This window comes from Dendrobates tinctorius, unplaced genomic scaffold, assembly GCF_039654945.1.
Source record: "Dendrobates tinctorius isolate UK_male_01 unplaced genomic scaffold, ASM3965494v1 ptg000011l, whole genome shotgun sequence".
NCBI lineage: Eukaryota > Metazoa > Chordata > Amphibia > Anura > Dendrobatidae > Dendrobates > Dendrobates tinctorius.
Window position 1 is genome coordinate 121888927 of NW_027361679.1, and position 27255 is coordinate 121916181.

The 27255-nt window shown below is 45.7% G+C and overlaps 1 protein-coding gene across 2 annotated transcripts in view; it reads left to right on the plus strand.

Annotated features, from left to right (window-relative positions):
• The window catches only part of LOC141050203 (uncharacterized), a 134333-nt gene that overhangs the window by 32108 nt on the left and 74970 nt on the right, over nt 1-27255 (plus strand). Inside the window, exon 1 of one of the 2 annotated variants that reach the window (XM_073547048.1) lies at nt 16717-17946. The exons of the other annotated variant lie outside the window; for it this stretch is intronic. The gene's annotated coding sequence lies outside the window, so the exon portion shown is untranslated. Of the gene's footprint in view, nt 1-16716; nt 17947-27255 lie in introns of those variants that run through there. 2 annotated transcript variants of the gene reach the window in all.

The window sequence follows — 27255 nt, forward strand, 5'->3', positions numbered from 1 at the left end:
ATATTATCTGGTGCAAGGTGTTACAGCATATGAATGTGGCCAGGCCCAGTGCCTTTGATCATCTAACCTCCCCTGGTGTGCTAACCAATTGGTAATTTATCCCAAACCAGTTTCCACAATCCCTCTCACCTGATCCTCTACTCAGTCCTATATATTTAGTAGCATCCTAAGGGGGGCACGTGTGTGGGGTCTGACACGCATCTCCCTGCAGCATGAGTATTACTGCAGCTAAAGTATCGAGAAGCTACAGTTATTTCAATGGCAGTTAGTCACGGCAGGTGTCAGGACCCCACACTATGTATCTGTCTCTTTTGGGTATGTCTGCTGAGTAAGCACTTCTTATTACTTGGACCTGGCTTTTCCATTAACCCATCTTACTCCTTCACCATGTTTACATATGCCCTCACAGTGTTTACTCCAGTAATCCTCACTCTCCATTTTCCCGAAACCCCAGCACCCTCTAAACTAATAGTCATCTCCCCTTCCTTCTTTCCTCCTCTGCTGACCTGTTCCTCAATCTCAGATTTGTCTTACTAAAACAAGCCACCCACTCTCCTTCTCCCACCTGCTCTCCCTTTCTCTGCTTCTCACTGCTGGCGACCTTTCCCAATCCTGGACCCCCACAGCTCATACCTCCCATTACTACCCCCTCCTACCACTCCCTATCTAATATGAACTACAGCAATCTTTCCAACGTAAAACCCGTTCCCTTGATGCCCACTCCCCTGCTCCCTCTCTTGTAAGCACTCTGGAATACCCGTTCCATCTGCAATAAGCTTCATGTGATTCATAACCTCTTTCTCTCTCGCAATCTTGCCTTCCTTGGCCTCACAGAAACATGGCTGACAACCTCTGACACCGCCTCCCCTGCTGCACTGTGTAACGGCGGCCTCCATTTCAGCCACACTCCTCGCCTCGGCAGCAGACTCGTGGAGGAGTGGGTCTTCTCCTTCTAACTGCACCTTTAACCCAATCCCACCTTTTCCCTCCCTAATCCTCCCCTCTTTTGAAGTCCACTCTGTCCGCATCTTCTCTCCCTCCAACCTCCAAGTGGCTGTCATACACCGACCTCTGGGCCCGACTACTGCCTTTATTAACCAATTCTCTACCTGGCTTCTTCACTTTCTTTCAACTGACATCCCCACTATCATCATGGGTGACTTCAACATCCCCACTGATACCCTTCAATCAACAGCCTCCAAACGCCTGTCCCTTACTTCATCTTTTGGACTTGCTCAGTGGTCCTCCTCAGCTACCCACACAGACGGACATACATTTGACCTGGTGTTCACCCTTCTCTGCTCTCTATTTAACTTCCCCACTTCCCCTCTTCCTCTAGTCGATCACCATCTACTAAATTTCTCATCCCTGTCCTCCTCACCTGTCACCCCTGTCCAGAAACATGGGCACCCCTGCAGAAACCTCGCACACCTAGACACCCACATGCTCTCTGACTCTATTCTACCACTGGCATCCATATCCTCACTCCACGACACAGACAGTGTCACTGCTTTCTACAATGCCACTTTCACATCAGCTATTAACGCAGTCACCCCTCTCATTCATGGCAGAGTGCGACGTATCAACAGACAACCCTGGCACAATAATACCACTAAAAAGCTCCAGCAAGTGTCCAGGGCTGCAGAGCGGCATTGGAAGAAAACAAATTTGCAAGACGGCTTCACTGCATTCAAACAGGCAACACTCATTTTCAAATCTGCCCTCACCTCTGCTAAACAGGCCTACTTCACAACCCTCGTATCTTCCCTATCCTACAACCCTAAACAGTTATTCAAAGCTTGTGACACCCTCCTCCAACCTGCCTCATTTCTGCTGAGGACTTTGCCACACACTTCAAAAATAAGATCGACCAAACAAGGCAAGTCATCATTGTTCAATCACCACAACCCCTTTGTACACCAGACCAATGCCCAAATCCCATAACCTCACTCTCCAACATCACTAAAGGGGAGCTTAATTGTTTCCTCGCTAAATCATACCTCTCCTCCTGTGCACTCGATCCCATCCTACCTCCTCCCCAACCTCACCACCCTGCCTAACCCACCTCTTCAACCTATCATAACTTCTGATACCTTCCCTTCTGCTTTCAAACATCCCACCATCACGCCTATCCTTAAAAAGCCAACCCTCGACCCAATCGCTATGTCCAGCAATTGCCCAATAGTGCTGCTCCCATTCGCTTCCAAATTCCTAAAGCAGCACATCCATGCTGACCTTTCCTCTCATCTCTCATCTAACTTGCTCATTGACAGTCTTCAATCTGGTTTCTGCCCCATCACTTCACTGAGACAGCCCTGACCAAAATTACTAACAACTTACTTACAGCCAAAGCTAACGGACAATACTCTATACTCCTTTTTCTAGACCTGTCCTCTGCTTTCGACACAGTTGACCACTGCCTCCTACCACAGATCCTCTCCTTTGGCATCAAAGACCTTGCCCTATCCTGGATCTCCTCATACCTTCCCAACCGTACATTCAGTGTCTCCCACTCCCACACTACCTCCTCATCCCACCCTCTCTCTGTTGGAGTCCCCCAGGCTCTGTTCTAGGACCCCTACTCTTCTCAATCTATACACTTGGTCTGGCACAACTCAAAAAGTCCCATGGATTCCAGTACCACCTTTATGCTGATGACACTCAGATCTACCTCTCTGGCCCAAAAGTCACCTCTCTACTGTCTAGAATCCCGGAGTGTCTATCAGCCATATCCTCCTTCTTCTCCTCCCACTTCCTCAAACTCAACGTGGACAAATCTGAACTCATCATCTTTCCTCCATCTCACAGATCTTCCTTACCTGACCTATCTATCACAGTTAACAAAATCACACTTTCCCCAGTACCGGAAATTCACTGTCTCAGAGTAACCCTTGACTCTGCCCTGTCTTTCAAGCCACATATCCAAGCTCTCTCCACCTCCTGTCACCTCCAGCTCAAAAATATTTCCAGAATCCGTCCTTTCCTCAACCTTCAATCTACTAAAATGCTTGTGCATTCCCTCATCATCTCCTGCCTCAACTACTGCAACATCCTTTTCTGTAGCCTCCCTGCTAACACCCTCGCACCTCTCCAGTCCATCCTTAACTCTGCTGCCTGACTAATTCATCTCTCTCCTTGCTACTACTCCACTTCTCCCCTCTGCAAATCTCTTCACTGGCTCTCATTCCCTCAGCGTATCCAGTCGAATTACTAATACTGACCTACAAGGCCATGTATAACCTATCTCCTCCATACATCTCTGAACTAATCTCCCGATATCTTCCCTCGTGTAATCTCTGGCCTCCCCTAAGACCTCCTTCTCTCCTCCACACTTATTCGCTCCTCACCCAACCTCCTCCAAAACTTCTCCCGAATATCCCCCATCCTCTGGAATTCTTTGCCCCATCATGTCTGACTATCAACCACATTCGGATCCTTCAGACAGAACCTGTAAACCCAACTCTTCAGGAAAGCTTACAGCCTGCAATGACCCTGCTGCCTCCTCAACACTACTGGAGCTACCGCCTCACCATCACCAGAGCTGCGGCAACCCCCCAACTTACTGTCTCCTTCCCCACCATCCTGTAGAATGTAAGCCCGCAAGGGCAGGGTCCTCTCCCCTCTGTATCAGTCTGTGATTGTTAGTTTGTTTACTGTAAGTGATATCTGTAATTTGTATGTAACCCCTTCTCATGTGCAGCACCATGGAATCAATGGTGCTATATAAATAAATAATAATATTAATATAAATCCTTTGTGCTATTAATGTGTTGCGGACACCAGACCTCATTTCATAATCAAAATCTTTTGTGCTAATTCTGCAGTTCCACCAGCCCACATTTCATATTATAAATCCTTTGTGCTAATAATGTGTTGCAGGCACCAGAACTCATTTTATAATCCAAATCGTTTGGGATAATAGTCTGGTGCAGTCACCAGCCCTTATTTCATAATACAAATCGTTTTGTGATAATAGTATGGTGCAGGCACCAGCCTCATTTCATAATCCAGATCATTTGGGATAGTAGTCTGGTGCAGGCACCAGGCCTCATTTCATAATCCAAATTGTTTGTGCTTATTCTGTGGTCTAGCCACACTATATCAGCCAATAAATACTTATTATTACTTTAGTGACAGTAACTGACAGGTCTTGGTCTAAGGTTGTGAAACAGCTGATTAAAAGAGTGTAATGGCACACCCAACTTGAGTGGGAAAAAGCAAAGTTGTAGTGGAAAGGTGAATAGGCTTGGTGTTTGAGGTGTATGTGGGGTAGGTGGTAATGTTACTGAAAGCTGTACTGAGCAAACATTGGCTCATCCTATTCAAAGACAACTGACAATCTGTGTCACTGAATGGGCTACTTGACTCCCTTTCTTTGGCAGCTGCACAGTGGTACGCCTTCTGGATGAGGGCAAGAAAGAGCATGAGCTCCAGTGGATGGCAAGTGCTGCATCAAGTGACCTCTCCTCCTCTTTCTCTACCTTACATCACACACAGTGCAGTCCTCAGAGGTGGCACCACCATTATTCTTTCCCCCCCCCCGCATCAGAACTCTCTAACCTTCAACTGACGCAGAGTACAAATCATATAATTGCACAGCATTTGTTATCGACTGACCTGGGTTGGAGTAGCAGTATTGCAACCACTAGGAGCAGCATCAGGTAGCATAGTCAGGGATAGCTAAGAAGTCAGTACACAGAAGCAACAATGTAGTTTGAAGGAGAAGCACGCAGCGTAGTCATGGATAGCCAAGAAGTCGGTACACAGGAACAGCAATGTAGTTTGAAGGAGCAACACGTAGTGTTGTCTGAGATAGCCAAGGGTCGGTACACAGAGCAGAAGTAGAATCTTGAGGATAAGCAGCAAGTGAAAGGAAGCTTGACTAGAGGCTGGTAGCTCAATAATCTCACAAGGAAGGAAGTGCAATGCCAGGTTTAAATAGGATGTTCAATCAGGGTAGAGCCAAACAGGAACTCAGAGTGGAGACAATCAGAATAACATAGGTACAAGTATTTGGGTTATCATAGAATTGTCTAGCATACTGAATTGCTCAGAGGGAAGAGCTGGTGCACAAGAGCTGCTGAGTTCGAATCCTGACAGTATTCCTCTCCTTCCAGGATGTAATCCTCAGTATCTCTATTATGTATATACACTACAAAGTACCACTTCTCCTGTCCTGTATACTGGGTGTAATTCTTTGTATCTTTATTATTCTTTGTATATAAAATGTTTCAATGGGGAAAGGGTGTTTTAGAATATGGGCTGCTGCGATTGTGTGCCATGGCTGCTTTTCAGTCCCAGTCCGGCCCTGCAATATGGTCATATATGGTATAGAGAAAGAAACTCACAAGTGTAAGGCCTGTTTCACATTTCCGTTTTTGACCATCAGTCAAAATCCGCCGTTTTTTTTAAAAAACGGATCCGCCATTTTTTTTGGCGGATCCGTTTTTTTCCCCATTGAGTTGCATTACCGGCGGATCTTGACGGATGACCATCCGTTGGATCCGTTTTTTTGTGGGTCCGCCAAATTTTTAGCATCCGCCGACATGCCTGGACGGACCCTGCAACGTTTTTTTTGCTGCAGGATCCGCATTTTACAGTGCGCATGCCCAGAGAAAAAAAACGGATCCGGTGGCATCCGTTCACATCAGTTAGGCCTGTTTCACACTTGCTTTTTTTTGCAGCGCGTTTTTCCCGCAAAAAAACGCATTGAAAAACGCATACAAAAGCATACAACTGCTGCGTTTTTTTCAAGCATTTTTATGAGCATGCATGAAAAAAACGCAGCGTTTTTATGCGTTTGTATGCGTTTTTAGTGCGTTTTTACCGCGTTTGCGTTTTTTTCCAACATTAGGTGGCCCCTCACACTAACCCAAACCATGACTTTACTAACCCTAACCCTGACCCTAACCCTAACCCTGACCCTAACCCTGACCCTAACCCTAACCCTTAACCAAACCATACTTAACCCTAACCCTGACCCTAACCCTTAACCAAACCATACTTAACCCTAACCCAAACCCTAACTAACCTTAACCCTAACCCTAACCCTGACCCTAACCCTAACCCTAACCCTAACCCTAACCCTGACCCTAACCCTTAACCAAACCATACTTAACCTTAACCCTAACCCTAACCCTAACCCTAACCCTGACCCTAACCCTTAACCAAACCATACTTAACCCTAACCCTGACCCTAACCCTGACCCTAACCCTAACCCTAACCCTGACCCTAACCCTTAACCAAACCATACTTAACCCTAACCCTGACCCTAACCCTTAACCAAACCATACTTAACCCTAACCCAAACCCTAACTAACCTTAACCCTGACCCTAACCCTAACCCTAACCCTAACCCTGACCCTAACCCTTAACCAAACCATACTTAACCTTAACCCTAACCCTAACCCTAACCCTAACCCTGACCCTAACCCTTAACCAAACCATACTTAACCCTAACCCTGACCCTAACCCTGACCCTGACCCTTAACCAAACCATACTTGACCCTAACCCTAACCCTAACCCTAACCCTGACCCTAACCCTAACCCCCTTAACTAACCCTAACTTTACCCAAACCCCTAAATTCCATTGTCTAAACTAATGGTAAAAAAAAAAACGCATGTGCAAAAAAACGCATACATAAGCATGCCAATGCGCACATATGCTCACCATAGACTTATAATGGGTGTCTTGCTGTAAAAAAACGCATTGCGCGCGCATGCGTTTTTTTGAGGCAAATCGGACGCACAAAAAATGCAACAAGTTGCATTTTGTGCGCCCGAGCGCATACCGCAAAAAAACGCATGCGCGGTAAAACGCGTACAAACGCATGTGTATGCGCACATAAGCGCATCCCATGCAAAGTATAGGGAAAAAAAACGCATGCGCTATTTAGCGCTAAATTACCGCGAAAAAAAACGCAAATGTGAAACCAGCCTTAGGAACGGATCCGCTTTCCGCCTTTTTGGCGGATTTTGACTGACACAAAAAACTGAAGTGTGAAACAGGCCTAATGGTAATTGAGGGATAATTGAATTGAAAATGACGTGGTGTATGGACTAATGTACAATTTGATGTTCTGAGTTATCAGCTTTTAGCAGAAGCAGGTGTTCAGAGAATGAAAGATGTAGTAAAACAAAATTAATTTGTATACTTTAATTTGAAAATATTATTTGCATTTAATATTGAAAAGTATGACTATTAATTTCAATAAATATAAAAGAGATCATTTTTATGGTTCATCCCATTTGGATACTTAGTATCCAAATGGAGAATCCAGAAAGCTTCCTGCAACATGAGTTCTTTTTGCCAGTTCCCTCCTTGATTAGGTTTAATGATTCTTTCAACCCGAAAGAAAAACTGGAAAGATCATTCTGAAGAAATAAAGTGACAAGTTTCACAGCCCCTGAGTATGTGCTGTTTTTACTTTATATATTGGCAATGTGCTCTGCAATTCTTTTCTTTAGTTTTCTTGTGGCGCAGCCTAAATATCTCATTTTGCAGATGCTGCATTCTATACAATAAACTGATCAATGTCGCAATTAATATTTGAATTAATGGTGTGCAGGGTAGGACTGAGGCACCGGGACACAGGAGGATCCTCCGGTGGGCCCCGCCCCCAGCCAAAGCTCATGCCGCCTTCATTAGTCCCGGCCATGCCCTGCATGAGTGACTACAACTGACCGGCCGTGCTGTGTGCAAATGTCAGGCGCACTGGTGGCTGGGCACAACTCCTAGAATAGGCGCAAACTCCCCTCATCCAGCTGAGAACACTGTGCCAGCCATTTCCACATCATCCTATAAATCCCAGCAATGATGTCGCTGGGCTGTTCTGTGAGCACAGGACCTGTGATGAAGTCACAGGAGGGGAGGAGTCAGGAGTCACATGATCAGGGGCCTCAGTGTATGCAGGACTCTGCTGTGCTGGTTGTCATGGTGCTGGATGTTTATGTGTGGGGTCAGGAGGGGTTTACAGGGTGGATGTAGCAGAGCTGTGTGTGTATGAGGTGTACAGAGCGGAGCCATGAGTGTACGGAGCAGAGCCGCTTGTGTATGGTTTGTGCGAGCGGTGCCGTGTGTGTACAGAGCGGAGCCGTGTGTGTACGAAGTGTACGGAGCGGAGCTGCATGTGTATGGGGTGTACGGAGCGGAGCCGCATGTGTATGGGGTGATCCTTGATCCTAACACCTTCCCTCCTCCTACGTTTTTTGGCTGTGAGGTTGGGCGAACTTGGTAGTATGAGAACTATGGCCAGAAGTATTAGTATCATAATCCGTATAATTGAAATCCGATGAGGAAAATGAGACATTTTTATTTCTGTTAGTTGTATCAGGGCATTTTGGTGTGTGATTCTTCAAAATAGATTTTACGCCAGGTGAACAGTAGACTTGGTGGACGAATTGTAGACTTTATTGTTTTTGTAATCATAGGAATCTCTGAGAAATTTGGACTTTTTTTAACAATAAATTTTTATTGAAGTTTACAATCAAGGTAAATATTAAAAAACCTTAATACGGACATATATGCCATAAGGTTGCATTTAGGGAGGGGAACAAACAAACAATTGGGAAATAACAGGGTGAAAGTGTAGGGTCGGTGGGCCGAGCTGGGGGGGTGGTCCCTCTTCTTACCGCGCAGAGACGAAACAGAGACAAGATGGAGACAGATACTGGGTGCATCAGGTCCAAGCTTTATTCGACCGCTGTCCGCCTGACAGCCTCACAGCACTCCGCAATCTTTCCTCAGGGCTCTCTGGTTACAATACGCCACAGAACACCACACTTTCATCAGGGACGTATATATACGTACCGTCCCCTTACTCTTGTCGACGCTTTTGACAGATCCGTCACTGTGGCCGCCTTAGGCCCGTAAACCAACAGTAATTTCACTGGTCACAACGTCTTTCTTAACACGGTGTCCGTAACCTCTGTGCCTTGTCGGTTTAATCTCTGTGTCTCGTCTGTTTTGCGGTATTCCTGTCAGGACCACCCACCTGACATTCTCTCTCCTCAGTCCCCCTGGTTTGGATTCTCTTCACAGCGCACAGACTGTCACAGTCCTCCTGTCACTGGCGCTCCCCCTGGGGACTGGAACCTTCTGGAACCCTCCCTCAGTATTTATAGCACTCCCGGTCCCCTGTCACTGTAACTCCGCCCCCCATGACCAACGGTTTCTAAAGCCCTAAGCTGTTGTCAAGTCCTTTGCTCACACTCCTCCCTGCCATCTAATGGTCAACCCAAGGTACTGCACGTCCACTACACTTTCCTAGCTGTTTCCCCACTGTAGTAACTGACACCTGTCTAAACTGTGCAAACCTATCTTTCTCTATACTGACACGTCGGTCCGTCCATCAGGTCACCTTCCCTACACTCCCCCTTCCTTTGTCCATTGTCGTCCTCGACAATTGTCATCCCTGCCTTCGTCGTTCTGAAGCTTCACCTACACTCTGTTGTCGGACCAGCTGTTGGGCCAAACCCACTACCTGCGGGGGCCGAACCATACTGGGAGCACTGTGCTCTGATCAGCCTACTGCTACTCACCAGCGTGCACGCCACATGACAACATCTTTCAAATTGGGCTAGGTACACCCATATTCTCTCTATGGTGTGTACCTTCCCCTACTCTCCCCTACTGTTACCTTCCACTATTCGGTACGCCATGATCGAGATATCACACTTACCAGATCATTACCAGCGTCCGCTTTCCTCCTTCAGGGGTGTCCGTGGTGTTGGGGACCTGACCTAGGACGGCTGTCTTTCTCACGTCTTCCATCTTTTACCTTTCTTTCAGTTACATGTCATGGTCGGCGTCTCGGTCTCCCAGACCCTCTTCACACATAGACCCCTCTTCGGATCTCACACTTCCCGTTGATCCCTCAGACCTTCTCTTGCCTGGACCTGTTGCCTTTACTTGTGCATCTTATACAACAAAATAACTTTACAATATCACAAGTACCCCATTTTTATATTTTTTTTTTTTCATTTTCCTTTGCTTTTAAAACCAACATATAACAACATAACATTGCAGATCCCCTTCCGTCCTCCCCCCTTCCTTGGACCTCGACACTCCTCCGCTTTTCCGTTTCCCCGTTCTGTCAGACAAACAATTTTACGTATACTTTCCATACAAGGAACATAGAAAGAAGAAAGAAAGAGAAAATATAGTTGCATCAGATAAACAACAAAAACATTTTTTTTTTCACTCTAAACGCAACTGTCCTTATTACCTGCACAACGCTGCTACGAACTCCTGACAGTTCAATCCGCCTTCTAGCGGTCAGTAGTGAGGGACCCCACAGCCGTGGAGTTCCGGGAATACTGAGGGTGTCCATTCAAGTCCTCTTTACGGGGATTCGCTTCCTTCGGGCTCCGCTAGCACTGCCACCGCATAATACCCGCGGGGGGCAGTACTCCTTATAGTATGACACTAAGTCCCCTTCATGTAGAGCCCGACCATGGCGAATTGAGGCCACATTAATGTAAACCTTCTGGCCTGTTTCGTCACGGATAAACCCGTATCCCCGGTCCAGATTGGTATAGACCAGCCGTCCCCTAGACCTCTCTTTTTCCATGCCGGCCTCTCCTTGAGTGTGGAGCAGGTTCCACACTTCCTGCTCCCGGGCCTTCTTCTTTTTGATCACCTCTGCCACCCACACAGAGGGTACAGCACGGGCCCTGGAGTCCGGTGGGCGGGACTCCGCCGAAAAAGACCGTGGGACAGGAGCTGCTGATGATCTTTGCGGCCCAACAGCCGTTGGGGTCAGATGGCAAACGGGGACAACCGGGTCCTCGGGGATTAGAATCACAGGATCCGCTAAGCCGGCCGCAACCGACTCCAGCACCGGTATTACCGCGGCCTCAGGACAGGCCGCATTCATTACTTCCAACAGAGCCGGAGTAATGGCCGGTTCCAACAAGGCAGCTACTCTTGGCAAGGGGAGCGCAGCAGCGTCTTCGTCGGATGAGCGCCGCACTGGTAGCTCCGGGCAGGGTAGCTCAGGGACTTGAGCGGGGGCCTCGCTCAGCTCCGCATACACCACAGGGCCCGTGTTAACTAGGCCTTCCGGTGCGCAGGGGGCCGCGTGCTGCAGCAGAATGGTGGGGGCCGCTTGCGGAGGCACTGATAGGGCCGGGGTACTCTCACCTTCCCCGGCGCTGCGGCCTGCGTCCCATCATCACGCGGTTTCCCCCGCAGCCTCCGTTCCTTGCTCCACTGTCCTGCGGGCCTTCCCTCCGGACTCGGGGGCTCCGCTGAGAAGTCCTCTGCCGGTATTGGTTGCGGCTGCTCTCGATGACTCCGCTCAGGCTCCTCTTCCCAGCTCAGTATCCCGCTGCTCACCCGTGACTCTGAGGGCGACTTCTGGCACAGCTCCATCTCCCGCCGCCATTGCCACTCTAGGAGGCCGATGCCCCGACACCCGCAGCGTCTCATACCGTCCGTTGGGCAGCAATCGAATTGCGCCAGACAGCTGCAGCCAAGCTTTTCTTCTGTGCCACTCCTGCTGGGTGGGGCGTTGGCAGACCTTTCCACCCATCTGCCAGTGTCCAGTACATGGGAGCGTCGGCCTCCGGGCACATACTGCTGTCCACGGGGGTACGTTGGAGGGGGCCCCAGTCCATTCAACACAACTGCAAACACTCGGACCTCTCCCCTGCGTTGTAGCAATGCCGCCATCTTGCGCAGCACCCGGTACCGCCCCGGATCTTCTGTCAGCACCACTGAGTCACCACAGCGCTCCCTATTTGTAATCCACAGGTAAGCCAGTTGTAATCCACAGGTGTTTTCACTCCACGCAACATAGTCCAAATCTCTTCCCATTACTTGAGGCAGGCCTGCCGCAGAAGATGGGGTAATAGCGGCGGCGATCCTGCCGACTACGCCAAATGTAGGGTCGGTGGGCCGAGCTGGGGGGGTGGTCCCTCTTCTTACCGCGCAGAGACGAAACAGAGACAAGATGGAGACAGATACTGGGTGCAGCAGGTCCAAGCTTTATTTGACCGCTGTCCGCCTGACAGCCTCACAGCACTCCGTAATCTTTCCTCAGGGCTCTCTGGTTACAATACACCACAGAACACCGCACTTTCGTCAGGGATGTATACTGTATATACATACTGTCCCCTTACTCTTGTTGACGCTTTTGACAGATCCGTCACTGTGGCCGCCTTAGGCCCATAAACCAACAGTAATTTCACTGGTCACAACGTCTTTCTTAACACGGTGTCCGTAACCTCTGTGCCTCGTCGGTTTAATCTCTGTGTCTCGTCTGTTTTGTGGTATTCCTGTCAGGACCACCCCCCTGACGTTCTCTCTCCTCAGTCCCCCTGGTTTGGATTCTCTTCACAGCGCACAGACTGTCACAGTCCTCCTGTCACTGGAGCTCCCCCTGGGGACTGGAACCTTCTGGAACCCTCCCTCAGTATTTATAGCACTCCCGGTCCCCTGTCACTGTAACTCCGCCCCCCATGACCAACGGTTTCTAAAGCCCTAAGCTGATGTCAATTCCATTGCTCACACTCCTCCCTGCCATCTAATCGTCAACCCAAGGTACTGCACGTCCACTACACTTTCCTAGCTGTTTCCCCACTGTAGTAACTGACAACTGTCTAAACTGTGCAAACCAATCTTTCTCTATACTGACACGTCCGTCTGTCCGTCAGGTCACCTTCCCTACAAGAGGGTAAGGGGAGGGAAAAGGAGCCCAATGAAGAGGGTGTATTTTGTCCCATTCCAAATAAGTGACTCAACCAGAGTCAGGGGAGTCAGGAGCGTTTAGATGAAATACAGGCGTGGCAAAGGGGCTATGATTGGCGTATTCCACCCAGGGGAGCCATACTTTTTCGAATTTGTGAACTTTGTCTCACCAGCGATCTCGCTGTTTGTGACACGCATCAGCGACGGGCCCCCCCCGCCGGGTATCACTGATCGTGCAGGATTGTCCTGGGCCATTTTTTGATCGTTGGTCTCCCGCTGGCCAGCACGCATCGCGTGTGGCAGTGGGAGACCAACGAACAGCGAGCTCCCAGCGCTGTAAGCAGACACTGGGAGCTGGTATCCAAGGTAAATATCGGGTAAATAAGTGCACGTGGCGCTTAGTTTCCCGCTGTGTACCTTGGATACCAGCGTACTCGCGCTGGGAGCTGGTATCCAAGGTAAACAGCAGGTAACTAAGTGCCACACGCACTTAGATACCCGATATTTACCTTGGATACCAGCTCTCAGCGCGAGCACGCAGGTATCCAAGGTACACAGCGGGTAACTAAGCGACGTGCGCGCTTAGTTACTCGATATTTACCTTGGATACCAGCGTCCTCACTAGTCCTGATTGCTGGTGTGTCTGCCTGTTTGGCAGCTCACCAGCGATCATGTAGCGATGCACCAGCGATCCTGACCAGGTCATATCGTTGTAAGGATCGCTGGTGCATTGTTTGGTGTGATGGGACCCTAAGTATTAAAGTAAACTGTATAGGGAGGGGACAGATTAGACCAAAAAGCGGATCATACATAAGTTCGAATAGCCAGGGAGGAGGGGTTTGGCATGGTGAATATTAAGAGCAATTCTGAGAGATGGGTAGTAGGGTTAAGCGCCATCAAGTCTAGAGTGTGTAAGCGTTGAATTTTAGAGGGTATTATAACAGAACATTGGGCTAATAACACAGGTCAACGAAAAAAAATTTTTTTTCTGGTGTCCAAAATATTTTAATGAATTTGGGGTATTTTTGGGGTGCTGATTCTGAATATGTCATCAGTTTTGCCAGATTGGCTCAAGTTTTTGAGATTTTTGGTATCTTATTTATAGCACTTGTTGGTAAATGCGACGCATCATCTCATTAATTTCTTTGGATTAGTACTTGAACTGAGCAGTTCTCAATATAGTTTTGTGTTAATTAGTGTTCTAAAAGTTTGTTCATAGCTTGATTTTTGCACTAACTTTATGTTGTTGTCTGTTTTCCAGTGAAAAGCATGAACTCATCATGAAGAAGTTGTCTTAACGATCCAGACTCATTCTGTTACATTTGTGGTGAATATACACTGCCAAAACATAGAAGAAACATAACAGACTTCGTAAAAAAAGTGTATTTTGCCTATTTTGGGGTTATGCTTGGGGACCAAGACAAGTTTTGGGCACCACACATAGTGTGCAAAGCATGTATCGAATTATTACGAAAATGGAGCAAAGGACAAAGAAAAAGCTTCAAATTTGGTGTTCCAATGGTGTGGAGAGAGCCAAAAAATCATCATGATGACTGTTATTTCTGTGCAGTGCAAGTGCAAGGATTCAATAAGCATAAGAAACGAAAATGGGAGTAACATGGAATCTGCAAGAAGGCCTGTCCCTCATTGTGAAGATGTGCCTGTACCTGTGTTTACCATAAATAACAGTCATCATGATGATTTTTTGGCTCTCTCCACACCATTGGAACACCAAATTTGAAGCTTTTTCTTTGTCCTTTGCTCCATTTTCGTAATAATTCGATACATGCTTTGCACACTATGTGTGGTGCCCAAAACTTGTCTTGGTCCCCAAGCATAACCCCAAAATAGGCAAAATACACTTTTTTTACGAAGTCTGTTATGTTTCTTCTATGTTTTGGCAGTGTGTATTCACCACAAATGTAACAGAATGAGTCTGGATCGTTAAGACAACTTCTTCTTGATGAGTTCATGCTTTTCACTGGAAAACAGACAACAACATAAAGTTAGTGCAAAAATCAAGCTATGAACAAACTTTTAGAACACTAATTAACACAAAACTATATTGAGAACTGCTCAGTTCAAGTACTAATCCAAAGAAATTAATGAGATGATGCGTCGCATTTACCAACAAGTGCTATAAATAAGATACCAAAAATCTCAAAAACTTGAGCCAATCTGGCAAAACTGATGACATATTCAGAATCAGCACCCCAAAAATACCCTAAATTCGATGAAATATCTTTGGCACCAAAAATGCTGTTGACCAGTGTAATAGTACAATAGAGTTTTGAACAAAATCTCAAGAATACATCCGTAAGGGTTGATGACCAATTACAGGTTTAATGAGCATATTCAGTTATCCTTCCCCGTGATGCAGTTGGGAAGCAGCTGTAGATCTTGATCCTAGGGAAGAACTGGAACGCTCAAGTACTTCTGGATAGGTGAATATCAGGGTTACACGTTCAAGAGGTATCTGAAACAAAAACTGGATAACCACGAGTAATATTTCTGCTAAAGAAGTCTTTTGGATGTGCCTAAAATACAGTATGTGTTATCGAACAGAGTTCCAAAACATTGAAAATGCCAGTCTAACAATTATAACAATGGATAGAGAAAAAAACACCCTGTAGAGTAGCCGGTTGGCCATCATGAAAATGAAGTTAAACTAGGGATTAAGGTACATAGTCAAGGAGGAGAAGCTGGGTCCTGCAGTCTGGAATGGCGATCCTTGGGTTCGGAGGAAGGCCAGAGGAGGCAAGGACTGTTCCATAAGCCGTAATTTAGTAAGGCAGCGGCTAGCGCCCTCAGGAGAGAGGACTCTGTGGACCACGTCTAGGTGGGTGAAGATCAATTTAAATGGGAATCCCCAACCATACTTTTTATTGGAGCAGAAAATTTCTATGTATGGTTTCATAGCCCGTCTTTTAGTGATAGTAGTGGAGGCCAGGTCGGGAAAAAGTTCATAGGAGTGGCCTTGAAATTTCAAAGAATTCTGCAGGAGTTGTTCTTTTGTTTTATAGAAATGCAGTTTGAGGATTATGTCTTGGTGGTGGGCTGTCTGGCTTGCGTTTGTTTAAAGCTCTGTGGATGCGGTCTATTTCTAGGCGTTCTATAGAGATTCCGGGTAGGAGTTCTTGAAACAGAGCTGTCGCTGTAGATTGGAGGTCTGTGATGGTTTCAGGTAAACCCGTAATGCGAATGTTACACCTGCGGGCACGGTTTTCAAAGTCCTCTAGCTTGTTTTTGAGGGTATAAATCCTCATGGAGCATGTCCATCTCCTTTTTATGGGTGATAAGGGCTGCAGAGCTCGAGTCCATCTTTTCTTCAAGATCGGAAGTTCGGGAACCCAGCTCCCTAATCTCTTTAGAAACTTCTTTGGTCAACCTGTCCGACATTTTGGATAGTTCAGAATGTAGGATGGTCTGGAACTGTGAGAGTAAAACTGTTTGATCAAGGGTAGGGGTACTTGGAATCCTGGTTGTAGATACTGGGATCATTTCTGAATTGACTCCGTCTGGTATGGAGTAACTACATGATTCCGCTGGAGAGTATGATCCAGGAGATACCGTATATTATCATCAAGGTCTGTTAGTGAGGGGGTCCTATTAGTAGGATTCACTGAGTTGGTTTTACATGATTTTGGCATGAGGATATCTTTATGTTAAAGGAGAATCCGGTATTTTATGCCCAGTTTAGGGTAGAAATAATCAGAGGGGGAGCATATTTTGCGTTGTCCTTAATAGGATATGGGGGCTAAGGATTAAATCATCATGAAAGTCTCGGGATGCAAAATAGCAGAATGAACCCAATTAGACCAGTTTGCTTGGATGCAATGCAGATTTGCTAATGGGTCTTCCAGAGAGGCTTTAATAGAGGCTATAGTGACTAATTTGATATGCAATTGTGCTGAATAGCCACTAGATGGCAGCAGAGTACTGTCAAAGTTGCTATATTGAGTATTGAGAGTCAGGCAGGCTTATCTGGCCTGCAGTGCCCTCAGCGCCACTCCATGAGCCGTGTGCAGAGCGGCAACAACTCCTCTCCTTCCTTGCAAGATGGCGCTGGAGAAGAAGAGGACCACGTCGGGCACCCAAGCGGTGCTTCATCCCAGTGGCACCACAGCCACAGCAAAAGGGAGCAACCCGGATGAGGGGGCCCTCCCCAGGCAATGTGGGGGGCCCAGGAGATGAGCTCTGGAAGGGTGAATTATTTATGATCAGAGGAGGGAGGGCGGCGTGCCCGGGGAGAGCACCACGCGGGGCCGGGGGTGGCAGGCAATCCACAGCCTAGGCACCTCAGGTGTCGGAGAGTGCGGCCAGACGGGTGCTCAGCCAGGAGAGGGAAGCCTAGGGACTTTGCGGGGCGGCTGAAGAGCACCGAGGACTTACTGCCGACCCCCCAAGGATCCTGCCTCACCTATGTTGTTGTCTGAAACTGGGGGGAGGATGGCGCCTGATCCCACCACGTCTCCCGGGTCCTGCGCACTCAGCTCTCATACGTCCTTTGCAAAGATTAACCTGCCCAATTCCAGCCTTGCTGAAGCATCCCCAGATCACCACCGATCCTCCACCAAATTTCACAGTGGGTGCAAGACACTGTGGCTTGTACGCCTCTCCAGGTCTCCGTCTAACCATTAGACGACCAGGTGTTGGGCAAAGCTGAAAATTAGACTCATAAGAGAAGATTACCTTACTCCAGTCCTCTATGGTCCAATCCTTATGGTCTTTGGCAAACTTCATCCTGGCTCTCCTTTGCTTCTCATTGATGAAAGGATTTTTTCCAGCTTTACATGACTTGAACCCTACCTCTAGGAGCCTGTTTTTAACTGTTCTAGCCTTGCACTTCACCCCAGCTGCCATTTGCCATTCCTTTTGTAGGTCACTTGATGTCATCCTGCGGTTGCTGAGTGACATTCGAATAAGATGACGGTCATCCTGGTCAGTGGAGAGTCATTTTCGCCATCTGCCCGTCTGTAGCTTTGCTGTCCCCAATGTCTGCTGCTTGACCTTGTTGTAATGGACTGCAGTCTTAGAAATTTTAAGGATGGAGGCAACGTGACGCTCACCGTATCCCTCTGCTAGTAAAGCCAGAATTGAGCCCTTCTTTTCCTTACTTAAGACTTTTCTTTCCAACTCATTTGGCATGGTTAAAAGTTATTTTTTCATTCCTATTACTTTTGGGATATTACTAGCACTTGTTTTGCCATCCAGCTTGTTCTATTGCAAGAGGATTGTGAACACCACAGCAAGGTATTTTTTTATACTTTCCTTCGATAAATAAGATTTGGTTCAGGTGATCACCTAATCAGAAGCACATTAAGTAGAATGAGGTGTAACTCTGGTTGGAATTCAACTGACACTGGAATGGAATTGCTGTCAGACATGTAGAGAAGCCGATTTTTATAAAACTGTGCAGTGGTCTCTTAATTTTTGCCAAAGCTGTATGTGGGGATTTTTTTAATCCGTAGTCCATGTGAAATCATTTCCTTCTGCAGATATTTCGTGAAAGTATTATGGTCCCACCAAGTTTTCAATTTCTGACCAGAGAGCTTGTCCAATTTCTGAAAAAGTTCATTTAATCCTGGTGTATCAGGAGTAGTATCCACATCATCACTGAACACCTGGGCTAGTTTTGCTATGCGTAAATCCATGGCTGCTGATATTTAACTGACAGATGAGATCAGTAAACAGAGAGAAAAAAATAAATATAAATATTAGGAACATCAAAGCAAAAACTATAATGCAAGCAGCAAAAAAGTCCAACATCCACATCACATGTAGTGGGTAAAAAGAAAAACTTACAGCGAAAAACCATGGGCACATAAAAGTTCATCCCTAGCTTTCATTAAATCCATAATAATGATGATTTTCATATATGAAAAAAGGTGGAGCTGTATCAGTCACAGAGGCATTAGTGTAGGAAGAAAAAGCAGCTTACCACACCATGCAATGTCAAGTCCTGGTTCGATATGCTCCTGGAAGGTGCTAGTACAGCCGGTGATTGCATCATCAGCGCTTCCACTTCCCCATCCATTAATGCACGCCTTACGCATTTTGTAATTATCAGGTCTCTTGACACCAAGTTTATCTTTAATAAAAGAAAAAATTTGGTCACCTGCAGCAATCAAAGCGGTTTTTGTGAGTCTATTCCACCAAAGTGTAACAGAAAGAATGCAAAAGTGTATGGATGACAATCAAATTCAATACAGAAAAATGTTTCAATGCTTATTCTCAGTTTTAGAGATCACAAATGTTCACAGACCACGTAAGACTGAATGGCTGAGAAATGGAAGCTTACATAATTTCTAAAAGCTCTTTTTCTTTTCTTCTAGAGATCACAGAAATATTCACAAACCATGTAACACTGAATGTCTGAGAAATGGAGACCTATAAAATGTTTATAAGCTTTTTTACAGTTTTAGAGATCACAGAAACGTTCACAGACCACGAAAGGCCAGGATCACACTACCATGTGTGATGTGAGAAACTCACACGAGTCTCTCGCATCAACACCCGGCGCTGCTTCCCGCACTGAGGACCGGGGCTGTGGCCTAACACTGTATGTCTGAGAAATGGAGGCCTACAATTTTTTGAAAACCTTTTGTTAATATTTAGAGATCACAGAAATGTTCACAGTCCATGTAACACTGTATGGCTGAAAAATTTTTGAAAGTTTGTGTTCACTCTTAGGGATCACAGAAATGTACTCCACTCTATGGAACAGTGTGTGGCTGAGAAATGTAGCCTATAAAAATGTTTCAACAATTTTTGGGTGTGTTATATAACACAAAAATGACCTCAAAGCACATAATACTTGATGGATCAAAATGTATTCAATTTTTCCAGCACCGACAAAAAACTGCAGTTATATATTTGCCATCAGACTGCTTAGGCCTAATCCCTGTCTACAGACTGGATTCTGTCGCTCTTCCGGCTCCTGCGACTCTGTCTCCCTAGGCTAAATGCAGATTGTATGTGCTGCAAACGATTAGCCCTTAGATCGGCTGTTAGTATGAAAGCTCAGCTTCAGCACCAGTATCAAGACTACAGGCCTATGATTCGTTATACTGCGCACATAGGCCTTGACAAGCCCTCTCTCCCTCCAATATGAAGTGTCACACACCTGTGCAATGGCTTCAGTGTGCTAAGCCAGGCGGCGTTTGTCCTATTATAACCTCTGATCATGTCACAAGGCCTGCCAATCACAGTAAATCCAGAACAAAGATGGCTACGGCATTACAGTGACTCACAGGCAATCTCTGCATGCTTATTGGCTGTGTAACAGGCACCAATGATGCAGGGCGGGGATTTGAGTTTTACATTGAGTACCACCTATTACTCGCCAAGTAAAGAGCACCATGATACTTGAGTGATAACCGAGTATTACCGAGCATGTTCGCTCATTCCTAGTGCATGCACATCCACACAGAGAAATAATTATAAAAAAAGTGAAACTAGCAACATGTAACTTCTCAAAGGTTAACCCCTCTCTGACATCCGACTATGACCTGTCTTACCATGGATGGGATACTACGTCATATGTTTAATGCGACCACCCTGATTGAAGTTGCGGTGATCGCATTAAAATTCCGGCGCCATCTTACCTGTAGGAAGATGGTGTGGGCATCCCGGGGGTGTCCCCGCCCACTGTTCAATTCTGAACAGCCAGTCACAGCCTCTCTCATTGTTTCAGCCAATCAGATTGGCTGAAGCAGTGATGTCCCAGCCTAGGATCAAGTACCAATGTTTTCAAAGTCTTTTTCTCTGAGGATTTTGTTAACCTCATGGTGGACCAAACTAATTTATGTTATATGCTCGTCAATTTTTAGCCCAAAACCTTGGTTCATCATTTTCTAACTGGTCTCCTGTAGACGCAGCTGAAATTATGCAGATTTGGGGCCTGGTCCTTCACATGGGGATCCTGAAGAAGCCAGAAATTTGGCAATATTGGAGTGTTGATATTTTTTACAACACTCCAGTTTTCTGAATGGTCATGGCCCGGACGCGTTTTGAGGTCATCCACAAATTCTTGCATTATACCGATAATGCACAGTGTCCCCCACGAGATGATCCTCAACGTTGACCGTCTGAAGTGTACGTGCCCCAAAGGGACATCTGCTTGGATGAGTCCTTAGTTCATTTTAATTGAAGGTTCAGATTCTGTCAGCACCTGCCCAGCAAGAGGGCCAGGTATGGAAACAAACTTTATAAGCTGTGTGACAGTACCTCAGGGTACAAGCACAGGTTTAGAGTTTACAAAGGAAAGGACACCATGGCTGGATAAAGGTTATCACCTCTACACTGATAACTGTTATACCACCGTCCCACTCTTCAAATCCCTCTCTGCGCGAGGTATCGCATCCTGCGATACTGTCCTCAAAAATCAGAGAGGCCTCTCAAACACGCTACTTGGGCAGATGCTCAGAAGGGGTGACAGCAGAGCCCAATGTAGCGACCACCTGCTGGTAATCAAGTACAAGGACAAGAGTAATGTCCTTCCCTTGACCACCATACACGGTGATAGCAGCTCCCTCAGCACTGTAAGGGGTACCTCTACACAGGTCTGGAAACCGGACTGTGTACTTGGGTACAACAAAAACATGGGGGGCGTTGATCTCTCTGATCAACTCCTCCAACCGTACAGTGCTTTGAAAAAGGCCAAGGTGTGGTACAAAAGATGGCCGTGCGCATCGTACAAATGGCAATGCTTAACGCTTTCTTGCTGTCACAATGTGCATGCCACACCGATACATCGTACCTTCAGTTCCAGGAGGTAGTGGTTAAGGCTCTGATATTTGGCATTCAGGAAGGAGCGGGCCCCAGTACTTTCGGAACTGAAGTTGCTCGTATCGTGCCAGGTCAGCATTTCCTGGGGGTGCTCCCGCCAACTGAAAAAAAAGGTAAGCCGCAAAAAAGGTGCCGAGTGTGTTACAAAAGGGGAACATGCAAGGACACCATTTATCGATGCAACACCTGCCCCAAAAAACCAGGCCTGTGTATGAAAGATTGCTTCAAATTGTACCACACCTCCATGCACTACTAATTACAGGAAACAAAAGATCCTATAAAAATATTGTGCAATAAAGACAAAAATAAAATATAGTATAATATGTCAAATTTTATTAAGTATACAAAATATTTTAAGCAATATAATAAAAATTAGCTTAATAAAACGGAGCATGTTTGAAAAATATTTATCATAAACTTCAATAAGAGTATTTAAGTAGATATGGCCAAAGGAATATTTCATATATATATATAAATTAATTACTGTAAAACACCTTAAAAGCATACATAAAACAAACCAAACAATTGAGGTGATTACTAAAATTGAGTATACAATGATGTGCACCAAAAATCAAATCCACAAAAATATATAGATCTATTAATAAAATATATAAATATATAATTTATGTGAAAAAGTGCTGAAGTGCATAAAATAAAGCACCAAAGTGCTAAACACCTAATTATACAGAGCACTACAAAAAGTGCTGCAGTGCAAAGAGCTAAAGTGCAAGGTGCTGCAGTAAGAAATACATTTTATAAGGGCCTAGATTACCAGAATCAAAATCGTGCTGCCGGGTACCTACGCACGTTTCAGCGCTTGCCTTCTTCAAAATTTTCGCCATATTTCCGTTTTTTTCTTAAATATCACTATCGTGAAGTACAATATGTCACGAAAAAAAAATCTCAGAATCGTCAAGATCCGTTGAAGCATTCCAGAGTTATTACCTCATAAAGGGACAGTGGTCAGAATTGTAAAAATTGGCCCGGTCATTAACATGCAAACCACCCTCGGAAGTAAAGGGGTTAAAAAAAGCTAGTTCTTGTTTCAGATTTGACAGATACGTGATGGCCCATATTGTGAAATGTCCTACAGAATGTCTCGCAGAACCAATCAGATTGCATCAGGGCCTCTACAGAATAAACTTGAAAAGCAGACTAAAATAAATGACATGTTAATAGAGCCCAACAAAACGGTTATAGGAGGTGTGGCGTTACACTTCCCACCTGTATTTGTTCTGCACTGTTTGAGTTGCTTGGTGCCTGATCAGTAGCATGAGAGAAACACGCAGGCAGCCCAGAGAACACCTGCTGGAACTGAGACTCCTAAATATGGTAAGTAAAGGGAGTGCTGGTATTAAAATGCACTGAAAAGCCTTTACATGACGTTTTTGTTGCAGTTGGAGAATTTAATGGCAACATTTACTGATTGTCGCAGAACATAACTAATGACCCACATACACAGAACTATTAGTACTTAACCAAAAATTTAACTCGATTCCAGTTGATGAATGCCACCATAACAGACCTATCAGCTGCCTAGAAGTCGGTTCAGCTCGGGGTTTCTTGTGCCCAACAGAATAACTTTATTATTAATATGTCAAGTTATGTGAAGGGAAAATTAGAACCTTTTTACTAGGAAACCATAACTTTGGACTGGAGGGAAGCAGAAAAAATACCTGTTTCAGGATCAGTGGAACGGCATCAATTGGAGGAGACACTCAGTTTAAATTAAAAAATCCAGAGAAATGTCCTCTTTATAGATGTGGGTTGCAGAAGTCAACAACTTTACCCAATCCCAAGTAATGAAAATACCAAAAACGGTAGCAGAAACTGCAAACTTAGTTCAATTTTATTGTAGTCTTTGATATCATTATTAACATTTAATAGGTTGTCTCAGAATCAGCTCATAAGAAACAGACCCTAGTGGAAAGCAAACGACTACAAAATCAACTTCAAATGGGTCCGAGAAGAGGCCCACTCCAATTTCGGAAGGATAAAATTGTTGTATAATTTTTCCTGTCCGAGAATTATAAAGCTAGCATTGTATTGAAAGTTGTATAAATCCATATTTGGTGGAAATTGGAGGCAGTTATATCATTTAAATTGATATTCCAACCCAAAAATTTGAATCGGCTGGTGATAAATGTTAGAATAGTAGGCAGGGTTGCCAACCTTCCAGAAATTCCTGGACTGTTCAAAAAATAGGGCACTTATTTACTCTGTTGATAAAAAAAAATTGAAGGCGTCTGATTTATTTTTTTAAAGCTGAAGAAACTTACACAGATTATTTTGATTATACTTATCATCATTTTACAGTTCACAGTGAATGCAGCTATTGTTTTCAGATCAGAATTATTGGCGGTAGTGATCAGTTATAATCAAAATAATTTACCATGGTTTCCCAATGTGTCTGTCCGTGATTTTTTTTAATAAGCTGTCCAGAAAAAGTAAAAACTCAAGTTAGTGACCCTGACAGTAAGGATCAAACCAATGGTATCCCACTAATGTATAGGATGTGGATCCCAAATCCACCCCCACGACCTCAGAAAGGAGGAGTCTGAGGGAAGTGATAGAAGTGTCAAACCTGCAATTTGCTGTGAATGTACAGGAGTAGCTTTAACTTGTTTGAAAACTTTACCTGTTGTTGTTTAGGTTTAAAGGGAACTTCTAACATTGAACATACAGTGCGATATCTGAACAGCACAGTATTGAGAGGGAAAAGCTGCAAAAAGCTATATATGGGTTTGTTGTAAAAGATTCAGCAAAAGGACAAAATCTGCAAGGAGTTTGTATGTTCTCCCTGTGTTTGTGTGGGTTTCCTCCGGATACTCCAGTTTCCTCCCACATTCCAAAGACATACTGATAGGGAATTTAGATTGTGAGCCCCATCAGGGACAGTGATGATAATGCATGCAAAACTGTAAACTGCTGAGGAATATATTATATAAAAATATCGATTATTATTATTATTATTAACTTGTATCTATTTGTTGCATTTGTTGGTGTTTCTAAAGTATGTATGTAAGTCCAGTGGGTGGGCCTGCTCAGTGATTGACACCTATCTCTTCATGCATAGTTATACAGGGAAGACAGTCACTGAGTTGGACCGCCCAATGGACACAGATACATAACAAACACAAGGCATTTCAAAAATAACATTTTCCCAAAGACATCTGTATCAATCTGATCATCTCCTCCTGCTCCGTAATATCCTGCCTGCAGATATGACAAGCACCAATTGACAAATTCCCCTTAAGGCTATGTGCCCACGTTGCATTTCCGCAACTCCTGCCGCGGGAAAAACGCATGGAATTCGCATGCGTTTTTCCCACGAAAACAAGCATTTTTTCACGCGATTTTCGCGTGCGGAATTCAAGCGCATTCCAAGCAATTTGAAGCATCGCTTGGAATGTGATTGACAGGTTGGTCACACTCGTCAAGCATAGTGTTTGACGAGTGTGACCAACTTTTTACTATTGAGGCTGCCTATGCGGCCTCAATAGTAAAAGATAAAATGTTAAAAATAATTTAAAAAAAAATTAAAAATTGTGATAAACTCATCTTCCAGCGTCCCGTGCAGCATTCCCAGGCCTCAGCGATTCTCCCGTTCCCAGCGATGCCTTGCGACTAAGACCTTTGATGACATAGCGGTCTTGCGAGACCGCTACGTCATCACAGGTCCTTGCTGCAAGGCATTACCGGGAACGGGAGTTGCGCGGGACGCCGGAAGGTGAGTATAACCCGATTTTTTATTCTTTTTTTTTTTACAGGGATATGGTACCCAGGGCGTGGAGGACAATCTCCTCTCCTCCAGACCGTGGGTACCATCCGCACATGAGTCGCTCACTTTGCGCATGGTGGGCATAGCCACATGCAGAAAGTAAGCGGATCTCATGCATTCCAATGTGTGCGGAATCGCGGCGATTCAGCAAAAATAATGAGTCTGCTGCATTTTTTTCCGCTATGCAATTTCGCCGTGGAAAAAAACGCACCATTAGCCCAGCAGGTGTGGAATGCCATAGGAATGCATGGGGTGCGATCTGTATGCATTTTCGCAGTGTTTTCGTGGCAAAAAATGCGGCAAAAACGCATACAATCCGCAACATGGGTACACAGCCTAAGGGCACTAAGTTTATTTATTGTATTGGAACTTTTCAAAAGCCAGGATTTTCATAAACAATGAAGTCTCCTATTTAATAACTGCAAGCCATGAAGAAGACTTATATTTGTAAATTGTATAATATTTCAATCAATGACAATTATTTACTGAAACTGTGAAACCCCTGTAACCCCTCCATGATCAGGCATGCTTGAATTTTTTTTTCTTCCCCTTCTTCCAAGAGAGAACTCTTTAATTACTTTGTCAGCATAGAAGAATACTTAGAATTGAGAGTCCTCAGTGGTTGATACCTTTTAATGGCTAACTGAAAAGATGGTAACAAATTGCAAGCTTTCAAGACTACTCAGGTCTCTTCATCATGCTAGACCAGTAGCGTAGCTACCGGGGGGGGCAGAGGGGGCAGTCGACCCCAGACCCCGTGCTCTGAGGGGGCCCACCGAGCAACGCTACTGTACCTGTATTGGCGTGCACAGCGCGCCCATACAGTTACATTCTGCGGCAGAGCTCCCTACTCTGCTGCCCAGCCGCTATGGTCCCCTGAGAAGGCGGTGGGGGGCCCCAGTGCCAGCAGTGGGCCCCCCACCTCACAGCCAGCAATGTCGTCCAGGGTTATTCTGTGCGCACAGGACCTGTGATGAGGTCACAGGAGGGGCGGAGTCAGGGGATCACATGATCAGGGGCTTCAGTGGCTGCAGGATTCTGCTGTGCTGGTTGTCATGGTGCTGGATGAGGGGAAGTAAGTTTTTGTGTGGGGTCAGGAGGGGTTTACAGGGTGGATGTAGCAGAGCTGTGTGTGTATGAGGTGTACAGAGCGGAACCATGTGTATAGAAGGTGTACAGAGCAGAGATATGCATGTATGACAATGATAAAAGTTTAGCCGAAACGCGTCTTGCCGTGCGCTTTACAGCAGTAATTTTTCCTATCTCTGCCTATATAATATGCTGCTATGGATAATATTTTTAATCTACGTTTGAAATAAAGAAAAATATTTTTTATGTACTTCAAACTTGGCTCGCTGGATTCATCTCCTTTTCGCATATGCATGTATGAGGTGTACAGACGAGTGGAGCCACGTGTGTATGGGGTGAGCAGAGCCGTTTGTGTACGGAGCGGAGCCGTGTGTGTACGGGGTGTACAGAGCAGAGCCGTGTGTGTGTGCGGCGTGTACTGAGCAGAGCCGTGTGTGTGCGGGGTGTACGGAGCGGAGCCGTGTGTACAGTGTATACGGAGCAGAGCCATATGTGTGCGAGGTGTATGGAGTGGAGCCGCGTGTGTACGGGGTGTGCAGAGCAGAGCCGTGTGTGTACAAGTTGTACAGAGCAGAGCCAAGTGTGTACAATGTGTACGGAGCAGAGCCGCGTGTGTACAGCGTGTACGGAGCAGAGCCACGTGTGTACGAAGTGTACGGAGCAGAGCCGCATGTGTACAAGGTGTACGGAGCAGAGCCGCATGTGTACAATTGCACGGAGCGGCGCCAGGTGTGTACAAGGTGTACGTATCAGAGCTGCGTGTGTACAGCGTGTACACAGCAGAGGTGTGTGTGTACAAGGTGTACGGAGCAGAGCCGCATGTGTAAAAGTGCACGGAGCGGAGCCAGGTGTGTACAAGGTGTACGGAGCGGAACCACGTGTGTACAGCGTGTACATAGCAG